The sequence below is a fragment of the Megascapheus bottae genome, chromosome 1 (assembly GCF_031878675.1).
Source record: "Megascapheus bottae isolate mThoBot1 chromosome 1, mThoBot2.hap1, whole genome shotgun sequence".
Taxonomy (NCBI): domain Eukaryota; kingdom Metazoa; phylum Chordata; class Mammalia; order Rodentia; family Geomyidae; genus Megascapheus; species Megascapheus bottae.
Genome location: NC_143509.1, coordinates 81,725,648 through 81,736,880, shown reverse-complemented (window position 1 = coordinate 81,736,880; position 11,233 = coordinate 81,725,648).

Sequence of the window (11,233 nt, the reverse complement as noted above, 5' to 3'; positions counted from 1 at the left end):
TGAATATTATATTTGCAAATCTAGAAAATTTTTACAACCTATTTTATTAGTCTTTTTAATAATGTTTCATACCATTTACAAACTTAGTTAATTAAATACCTTTAACATTTGAAACAATGTTCATAAATTTAATATATTCAATTTCTTTTTAAGTATTGTAATTGTCTAATTAACAAATAAAAACCTTCCAGAATACTTAAACAACTTCTCTGTATTTATCAAACTAAGTAATCTGTATATTCTTTTAAATGTTACAATGTCAAATTAGAAAATCTATATTAATTTCTCAATTTTATATATTAAATTTAGAATTATAGGAATGATTAATGATTAATGATTAATTTATTACAAACAACACCGTAAGCTTTATCTTGTCTTACATATTTATAATTAAATACAAAGTATAAGCAGAAGTCCGATAAATAAAATGTAATGTGTACTTATTAAATTATATAAATATGCAAATATTTATTTTTAATATATTACATTGGGTCATAATTATATTATATACATATATGCAATAGATAGATAAAATATGCATATATCTATATACTATACAGTTACATAAAGGTATCTATATCTATATAGAAAGACATATAAAAGTATCAATATCATTTTAAAGTCTATTTCTTCCATTTTTGTTCTTTTTTTTTGTTTGCTTTGTTTTGTTTTCTTTGGTTTATTCTTTTGGTGCTGGTGTTTGAACTCTGGGCCTGGGCACTGTCCCTGAGCTCCTCAGCTCAACACTAGTGCTCTACCACTTGAGCCACAGCGCTACTTCTGGTTTTCTGGTGGTTAATTGGATATAAGGGTCACATTGATTTTTGTGCCCAGATTGCTTCTCAATCACCATCCTCAAATCTCAGCCTCCTGAGTAGTTAGGATTACAGGCATTAAACACCACACCTGGCTTTAAAATCTATTTTTATAAATATATGACAATACATTTATAAATACTGATATTTGTTTTATATCTAGGTATATATGTATCTTTGTGTATACATATACATCCCTATCACTATATCTATGTATATACACATATAGGTAGAAAGGTAAAAATACATATATGTATAAAATAGATATATGTACCAAATGTATAGATACAGTAACAAGTAATAAAACATAAGGGAAAATACAGAGAAAAGAAATAACTTCACATAGTACATTAAAAAAAAACCCCACAAATATAAACCTCTTGGTTCCATATCCTGGATTTGATTTCACTTAGCATCATGCTATATAGTCATATACATATAGTTATTCAGCTATTTTGATTCTCTGCTAGGAAAATCTTATATACTAATTATTACAAATAAGTGAGGCCATGGAGACTATGTTTGTTTGGGTCTGACTTTGATACCCAGTGTATTGTATATATGTTTATATGTTTATTTGACTTAGGAAGGGGAAAAACAAGGTCATGGGACAAAGGACAAAGGGTAAACCAATGTAGCTGAGATATTCACAAAACTATGTGTTATGAATTAACCTTAAACTCAATTTTATTCTGTTCACTAAAATTTACTTGTCACAGAAAAGAAGTTAAAGAGCAGTGCATTTTTATTTTTATTACTACATGTTTGGCATATTCAATTTGTGTTTCCAAAGAATGTTTATGTTTCTTCTCTCTATTAGCACCAATTAGTAATGCAAAGGGATTTTATTCTGACAATTTAACATGTTCCTTCATGCATACAGTATACATGGATAAAGGATTATTCTCTTCTTTCATCTCCTTCAACCTTACTGCCTTCTCCAAATTTTTAAATAATTACTTTAAAAATTATATTTAATCTTATTGTGAAGATGATGTATGCAGAAGTTACAGTTTTATAAGTGAGATAATGAGTATATTTATTGTATCACAGTGTTACTCATTCCCTAGTTTGCTCCCATTTTCCATTCCCTGACTCCCCTCTCTGTATCACAGGTTCACCCTTCGTCCATTGTCTCACCATTTTATTATTCCCGTTCCCTTCAAATCAGACTAATACAAGACACAGGGCAACAAAATTAAACACAGTAAAAACAGGACATAAACTAAAGTAGAAGAAAATGGAAGAAAAATGAAATAACCACACAGTACATTAAAAAAAGTTTTTAATGAAAATCATGTTTTTCCATATCTCACAGCTTATTTTGATTAGTATCATTTTATATGGTCATTTTCAGGTAGGTATTGAGCTATTGTAATCCTCTGCTAGGACTATCCTAGATACATACGAGTACCAATTATTACAAAAGAGGGAAACCATGGAACCTATGTTTCTTTGGGTCTGGATTACTCATTTATTGTGTTTTTATCAGTCTCCTATTTCCTTACAAATGTGATGATGCCATTCTTCCTGATGGAAGTATATGTATACATATATATATATATTTTTTTTTGAGTCATATATATAATATTTTCTTGAGTCATATATATAATATTTTCTTGAGCCATTCATCTACTGAGGGACATCTGGATTGGTTCCATATCTTAGCAGTGATAAATAATGTGTATTGAACATAGTTGTGCATATAGCTTTAGGTTGGCCTTGTTTGTGATCATTTAGGTAAATGCCCAGGACTGGGATTGCTGGATCACAGGGGAGCTCTATGTTTAGTCTTTTGAGGAACTTCATTTTGTTATCCTTTGGATTCAGATTTCTTTAAAACACATGATATATATTTTCACTGATTACACCTATATATAATGACCACCTCTGAATCTCAATATCCCTCCTCTAAGAAAAGGAGAAATAGGAGAAGAATGTCTATCTATAGTTTTGAAACTCTAAAATTGGTTCCCTTACATTGTTTAGGCTTGGTTTTTGTCTTAACACAGTATTCTGTGATGGTATTAAATCTGTTTGTGTGTCTTATAAGGAAAGATGGAATGAAAATACCTATCTGATTGTGAACCTCTAAAATCTGATCAACTATAGAGTTCTGGAGTAGTTCTTGTGTTAAAATTGTGTTGAGTTGTGGCATTGAATTTGTTTTCATTTCCAAATGAGTAGACCAAACCATAGAAGCACTAGAAAAACAGCAAGTCAAGGAACTTCAACACTCAATCAGAATAAACAGGAAATAGAGAAGGAAATGAAACACCCATAAGATAGTTCTCAAAATGCTCTACAAACACTAGTGGTGAACAAGCTGAACAGGAAAACTGAAAGCCTGAATAAGGCAATGTGTGAGAAGGATAAGCCTAACCAAAGCTAAATAAAGGAATTCAGGGAATCCACAAGTAGAAAGCTGAAAGAATTTCAACAGAAGGAAAGGGAGTCCAATGAAAAAAATAGCTACTTAGTGAAAGGATTTGAGAGAGAATATAGAAAATCAAATCAAGGAAGTAAAGATGTCCATATAAGTTCTAAACCAAAACTACTATAAAGAGAAATAAGGCATGCAAAATGACCAATTAAAATTCACTCTAATACTCCTCAAGCTCTTTAGTGAACTTGAAACCAAACATCACTACAGAACTCATACTATAGGGCCAGCATGATCTTATCGGGAAACCAAGTAGGACCTCAATAAAGAGAACTATGGACCCTTTTTCTTTTTTTGCCAGTCCTGGGCTTGGGCTCAGGGCCTGAGCACAGTACTTGGACTTTCTCAAGGCTAGCACTCTACCACTTGAGCCTCAGCACCATTTCCGGCTTTTTTCTATGTATGTGGTACCGAGGAATCAAACCTGGGTCTCCGTGCATGCTAGGCAAGCACTCTACAACTAGGTTAAACTCCCGGCCCCCCAAAACCCTTTTTTTTTGCCAGACCAGGGCTTAGGCTCAGGGCCTGAGCACTGTCCTTGGACTTTCTCAAGGCCAGAGCTCTACCACTTGAGCCTCAGCACCAGTTCCAGCTTTTTTCTATGTAGGTGGTACTGAGGAATGGAACCCGAGTCTTCTTGCATGCTAGGCAGGCACTCTACCACTAGGCCAAACTCCTGGACCCTAGACCCAATAAATGATGATGCAAATCTTCTCAATAAAATTCTGGGTAATCGATTTCAACAATTAATAAACTAAAACAATATGACCAAATGGGATTTATTCCATGAATGTAAAGCAGGCTCAGCATATGCATGTTGATTAATGTAATTTAAAACATTAATATGAGCAATGGAAAGAATCATATGATCAAGTCAGTAGAGGCAGAAAAAGCAACTGAGAGGCTCCAATGTCCCTTCATTATGAAAACTCTGGAAAATCTAAGAATTCATGGAACATTCCTCAACATACTAAAGGCGGTACATGACAACCATACAGCCAGAATTACACTCAATGATGAAATATTAAAATAATCCCCTCTGGAATTAGGATCAATACAAATATGTCTGCTCTCTCTACTCTTCTTAAATACAGTATTAGAATTCCTAGCTAAAGCAATAAGGTAAAGACAAAAATAAAGGGGATCCAAATAGGGAAAGATGAATTAAAACTCCCTCACTTTGCAGATGACATGATCTTGTATTTGAAGAACTCTTCCCCCAAGTTAATTGAGCTGATCCAAAATTTGGGCAAAGTAACAGGGTAAACAAACCCACAAATCAGTAGCTTTTCTGTATGCCAAAATTGAGAAGAGTAAGACTAAAATTAGAAAAGAAACTCCTGTAATAGCCTCAAAAATTACCTAGGAATTAACCAAAGAGGTGAAGGACCTTTATGATGAAACCTTTAAACCTAGATTGATAGAAGTGGAAAAACCTCCAGTGCTGTAGGATTAGGTGGATAAGCATAGTGAAAATACTAACACTGCCCCAAACTCCAAACAATTTCAGTAAGCTTAATGGTTCATTTTTAAACACATACACATTTAAAGCTTGTTTGCCATATTCATTGTCTCTCCCTATCTCTATTACTTCTCCATTCTCCCATTAATTCTCCAGCCTGAGTCAGGACCTGATTACATTCATACCCTTCATCTCTCTCATTTATGACTATGGTTAAAATGGGTTTCACCCTGGTATTTCCAGCATACATATGTTAAGAAAGTCATGTTATTTCTCAGTCCAGGAAAATTGCCAATGGGGAAGGAAGATGGCGCTGAGACAATAGGGAGGCTGCCTAGCTGTCTCTCACAAAAAGAGAGAACCAGGGAGTCCCACAAGCCAACTACCTTAAGAAATCCACAACAAACTCAAGAAGCAACGGAGAAGGACTCAAACAGGAAAAGAAATCCAGATAAAGCTCACATCCAACTTTCTCAAAGAGTCTAGAATGCGAGGACCCTTCCCCCACCCCTCGCTGTCTCTGAGCCAGGAAAAGCGGCAGTGGAGGGTGCCAGCCGGGCAGCCGGAGCGCTGCAGAAACCAGCATAGGACCGGGTCAGCGAGCCTCAGAAGCAGCGGAATCCAGACACGGAACCAGAACAGCAAGCAGTGGAACCAAGACAAGGAACACAGGTGGCGGAGGAGACCCGAGGGGAGTGAAAGACTCCCCACCACCATGGAACACCCACAGACGGAATGCAGAGGCACAGTGCCTCCCCAAACACATAGGGAAAGCAGAGCGGGTGCAAAGCAATAGAACTTAACTCAGACCCCTCCACCCCGCCAGAGAAAGACTGGCAGGAACAGGGGGGCAAAGAATTTAGAATCCTGTCCCTTCCCTCAACAGCTCCCTTCCTCAGGCCATTGACTGGAGACTGACAGGCGAGCTACCTAAGACCCAGCACCCCACCAAGGGAGGCAGAGCTGTCCCAACTCCCACTCGTCCACCAGTCTCCTCTCCCAGGCCACTGGATCTGGAGAGTGGAGGGCGCTGGGACCCTGCTTTACAACAGCAGGTAGGGTGGGCTGGGAAAATAGGAGCCAGCATCTGCCCCCCTCAGTTCTTGAGAGGGGCATCCTCCGGCTGGGAATCCTGAGCAAGACAGCACTGAGGGGCCCCCCACAGTCACAGACTCTCTGACAAAGCAATGGGATCTGAAGGGCCAACCAGCAGCCAAGCTCGCCTTCTGAGAATCAAAAAGGCGCGACTCTGCCATTGGAACCCACATCCTCAGCTGGGCCCTGCCCCTGGGAACAGAGGGGTCTCCTGCTGGTCCTGCTGAGAGTCCCTGGAAACTCTCAAACCCCAGACCCTTGGTTGGGGGCCGCCCCTGGAAGCAGCACAGGAAAACGTCTGCCCAGCGCGCTCAGACTGAAGCTCCCAGATCCATCCCATGGTCCACTGTGAGGTCACTGGTTGGGCTAAGAGCTAGTCATGCAGCAACAACTAAGTTTTATTATAATACTTTCCAAACTTTGTACTCAAATACGCTACCTACTTACCAACTTAGGTCAGTTATCCTTACGCTATATCTTTTCTTCATTACTATAATATTCTTACACTCCTACGTTAATCCTCTTGTACCTCCCCTGACCTCTCTCATTCCATTTTTCTATCTCTGGTCCTCTGTTTGTCTTTCAACCCTTACAATGCATGGATCTACACTTGATGGCTGTTGAGCAATACTGTATATCTAGGTGATTAATTATTCTCTAGGCTCAGAGGGACTTAAAGACAATAGAGATTGGATTGAGAGGGTTATTGTTTTGGGTACAAATCGCTTATCAGTGGTTGTATTAGACTGGTCTATAAGTGCACAAAAAGAAAGAGTGATAACACCAATCAAAAATTGTGAATATCTAGTGTCTGCAGTTAAAAAGGTCTAGGTTGGTTATATCTGAAAAATTATAATTGTGTTTAGTATTAATCTTGCTCCCATTTTCAAATGGGCAGAACAAGAAACTCAAGAAAAATGTCAAATCAAGAGACACCATCCCCCACCCAATATAAACAGACAATGGAACAGTCACTGGCGAACCTAGAGGAGAGTCTTCGAAGTGCTATACAAATGCAATTGATAAACATCATTAATGAAAAATGTGAAAATATAAAGAAAAAGATAAGGGAGGAAGCTATAGCTAAACAAAAGGAAACAATAAACAAGGTAATGAGTGAAAAAGGAAAAGCCATAAAGGAGGCCATAATGAAGGTTTTTCAAAGAAAGATGGATGGATTCCATCCATCTGAACTTCATCAAGCAAACTTTACTTACACTGAAACCATACATAGATTGAAACACAGTGATTATTGGTGACTTTAACACACCACTCTCACCTATGGACAGATCAACAAGGCAAAAACTCAACAGAGAAACCTTAGAACTGAACAACTATATAGACCAACTAGATCTAACACACATCTGCAGAATACTCCACCCAGCAACAACACAATATACTTTTTTTTCAGCAGCACATGGAACATTTTCCAAAATAGACCACATCTTAGGCCATAAAACAAACATAGATTCAGAAACACTGAAATTATTCCATGCATGCTCTCAGACCAAAAAGGCATCAAATTGGAACCGAACACACATCTCCACCAACAAAAACCCTGTAAACCATGGAGATTGAGCAACACATTGTTGAATCACCTATGGGTTATCGAAGTGATCAGAACAGAAATCCAACAGTTTATGAAATTTAGCAATAAAGAGCACACAAAATACCAGCTCCTTTGGGACACAACAAAGTCAGTGCTCAGAGGAAAATTTATAGCGCTGAGTGCCTACCAACAAGTTAATGTCTCACCTTAAGCTCCTGTAAAAAGAGCAACAAACCAACCCTAATTCCAGTAGAAGGAAGCAAATTATTAAAATCAAAGCAGAATTAAATCATTTGGAATCCAAAAATCTATAGAAAGAATCAACAAAACAAGGAGTTGGTTCTTTGAAAGAATTGACAAAATTGACAAACCCATAGCAAATCTCACCAAAAAAAAAGAAGAGAGCATACTGAAACAAACAAAATCACAGACGAAAATGGTAATATCATGACAGAAATTACCAAGATCCAGAGTATCATGAGGGAATACTTCTCAAACCTTTACACCAACAAATTTGAGAATCTAGAAGAAATGGATGAAATCCTAGCCAATATTAACATACCCACACTGAACCAAAAAGAACTAACCCAACTCAACAGGCCTATTTCAAGCTCTGAAATAGAAATGGCAATTAGAGAACTTCCACCTACATAAAGCCCAGGGACAGATGGATTCACAGCTGAATTCTATAAGGTCTTCAAAGCAGAGCTCACACCAATACTCCTCAAGCTCTTCAACGAAATTGAAAATGAAGGTTCTTTATCAAACTTATTCTATGAAGCCAGTATAACCCTCATCCCCAAACCAGACAGAGATTCATGAAAGAAAGAGAACTATAGACCTATTTCTTTGATGAACATCAATGCAAAACTTCTCAACAACATACTGGCCAACCGTCTACAACAACTCATGAAAAAATATATATATACACTCTGATCAAGCTGGTTTCATCAGAGGGAGGCAAAGCTGGTTCAACATATGCAAATCAATTAATACAATTCAACACATCAACAGGAGCAGGGACAAAAATCACCTAATTGTCTCAATAAATGCAGAAAAGGCATTTGACAAGATCCAACACCCCTTTATGTTAAAAGCTCTGGAGAAACTAGGAATCCATGGAACATTCCTCAATATAATAAAGGCTGTGTATGACAAACCCACTGCTAGTATTACACTTAATGGTGAACATCTAAAGCCATTCCCTCTAAAATCAGGAATGAGACAAGGATGCCCACTCTCTCCACTCCTCTTTAACATAGTATTAGAATTCCTAGCCAGTGCAATAAGGCAAGAAGGAAGCATAAAGGGGATCCAAGTAGGGAAAGAGGAAGTAAAACTATCCCTCTTTGCAGACAACATGATTCTGTATTTAAAAAATCCTATAGACTCTACTCCTAAGCTCCTTGAGCTAATTCAAAACTTTGGAAGGGTAGCAGGCTATGAAATTTACCCTCAAAAATCAACTGCCTTCCTTTACGCTAACAGTGAGAGGAACAAGGCAATAATAAGGAAAGCAACTCCTTTCACAATAGTCTCAAAGAAATTAAAGTACCTAGAATTAGCTAAACTAAGATTGCCTCCCTGTGAAGAAACCAGTTTGATCATAGTGTATAATTTTTTTGATGAGTTTTTGTAGACGGTTGGCCAGTAGTTTTGCATTGAAGTTCATCAAAGAAATAGGTCTATAGTTCTCTTTCTTTGATGAATCTCTGTCTGGTTTGGGGATGAGTGTTATTCTGGATTCATAGAATGAGTTTGGTAAAGAACCTTCAGTTTCAATTTCATTGAAGAGCTTGAGGAGTATTGGTGTGAGCTCTGCTTTGAAGACCTTATAGAATTCAGCTGTGAATCCATCTGTCCCTGGGCTTTTCTTAGGTGGAAGTTCTCTAATTGCCATTTCTATTTCAGAGCTTGAAATAGGCCTGTTTAGTTGGGTTAGTTCTTCTTGGTTCCATTTCTTCTAGATTCTCAAATTTGTTGGTGCAAAGTTTTGGGAAGTATTCCCTCATGATACTCAGGATCTTGGGATCTTGGTAATTTCTGTCAAGATATTACCATTTTCATCTGTGATTTTGTTTATTTCGGTATGCTCTCTTCTTTTTTTTGGTAAGACTTGCTATGGGTTTGTCAATTTTGTCAATTCTTTCAAAGAACCAACTCCTCGTTTTGTTGATTCTTTCTATAGTTTTTTTGGATTCCAAATGATTTAATTCTGCTTTGATTTTAATAATTTGCTTCCTTTTACTGAAATTAGGGTTGATTTGTGGCTCTTTTTCCAGGAGCTTAAGGTGAGACATTAACTTGTTGGTTTGCGATTTTTCCAACTTGTTGTTGTAGGCACTCAGAGCTATAAATTTTCTCTGAGTACTGCCTTTGCCGTGTCCCAAAGGAGCTGGTATTTTGTGTGTTCTTTATTGCTAAATTTCATAAACTGTTGGATTTCTGTTCTGATCTCTTCGATGACTCATTGGTGATTCAACAATGTGTTGCACAATCTCCATGATTTACAGGGTTTTTGTTTGTGGAGATGTGTGTTCAGTTCCAGTTTGATGCCTTTGTGGTCTGAGATAATACAGGGAATTATTTCAGTGTTCCTGAATCTGTCCAGGTTTGTTTTATGGCCTAAGATGTGGTCTATTTTGGAAAATGTTCCATGTGCTGCTGAAAAAAAAGTATATTGTGTTGTTGCTGGGTGGAGTATTCTGCAGATGTGTGTTAGATCTAGTTGGTCTATATAGTTGTTCAGTTCTAAGGTTTCTCTGTTGAGTTTTTGCCTTGTTGATCTGTCCATAGGTGAGAGTGGTGTGTTAAAGTCACCAACAATCACTCTGTTTCAATCTATGTATGGTTTCAGTGTAAGTAATGTTTGCTTGATGAAGTTCAGAGCTCTGGGATTGGGCGTGTAGATATTTAAGATCGTTATGTCTTCCTGGAAGAAAGATCCCTTTAGTAGTATGTAGTAACCTTCTTTGTCTTTTCTCACTAATTTTAGTTTGAAGTCTATTTTATCTGATATGAGGATGGCAACCTCAGCCTGTTAATCGGGGCCGTTAGCTTGACAGAGTTTATTCCAACCTCTCACTTTCAAAAGATGATTGGTTTTTTGGGTAAGATGTGTCTCTTGAAGACAGCAGAATGATGGCTCTTCCTCTTTGATCCAACTAGACAGTCTATGCCATTTAATTGGAGAGTTAAGTCCATTGATATTGAGAGTTAGGATTGAGAGATATTTATTAGTTCCTACCATTTTTAAAAGCTTTCATTAGGTCCTGTGTCTTGACAGTTCTTGTGGTCCCTAGATGGTATGATGTTTAGGCACCATTTCTTTCTCTGTATTGCATTTATGTTGGTTTTCTATGTGTACAACATCTTTAAGAATTTTTTGTAATGTTGGTTTTGTTGTTACATAATGTTGCAGCTTTTCCTTGGAATGGAATGTTTTTATTGTTTCCTCTGTTATGAATAAGAGCTTAGCTGGGTACAGTATTCTTGGTTGGTAGTTATTTGACTTCAGGGCATGACATATATGCTTCCAGTCACTTCTTGCTTGCATGGTCTCTGCTGAGTAATCTGGGGTTATCCTGATTGGTTTGCCTTTATATTTTATTGATCCCTTTCCCTGGCTGCCTTTAGGATCCTTTCTTTGGTCTCCATTGATCCAGTTCAGATTACGATGTGGCAGTGGGATGTTCTTTTCTGGTCAGGTCTGTTTGGTGTTCTAAAAGCTTCTTGTATCTGGATGGGCCTGCCCTACTGAATATTTGGGACATTCTCTGAGATAATTCCCTGAAGTATATTTCCAATACTATTGACCTCTTTCTTCAGACTCTCCTCCATACCAATTATCCTTAAATAAGGCTCCCTAG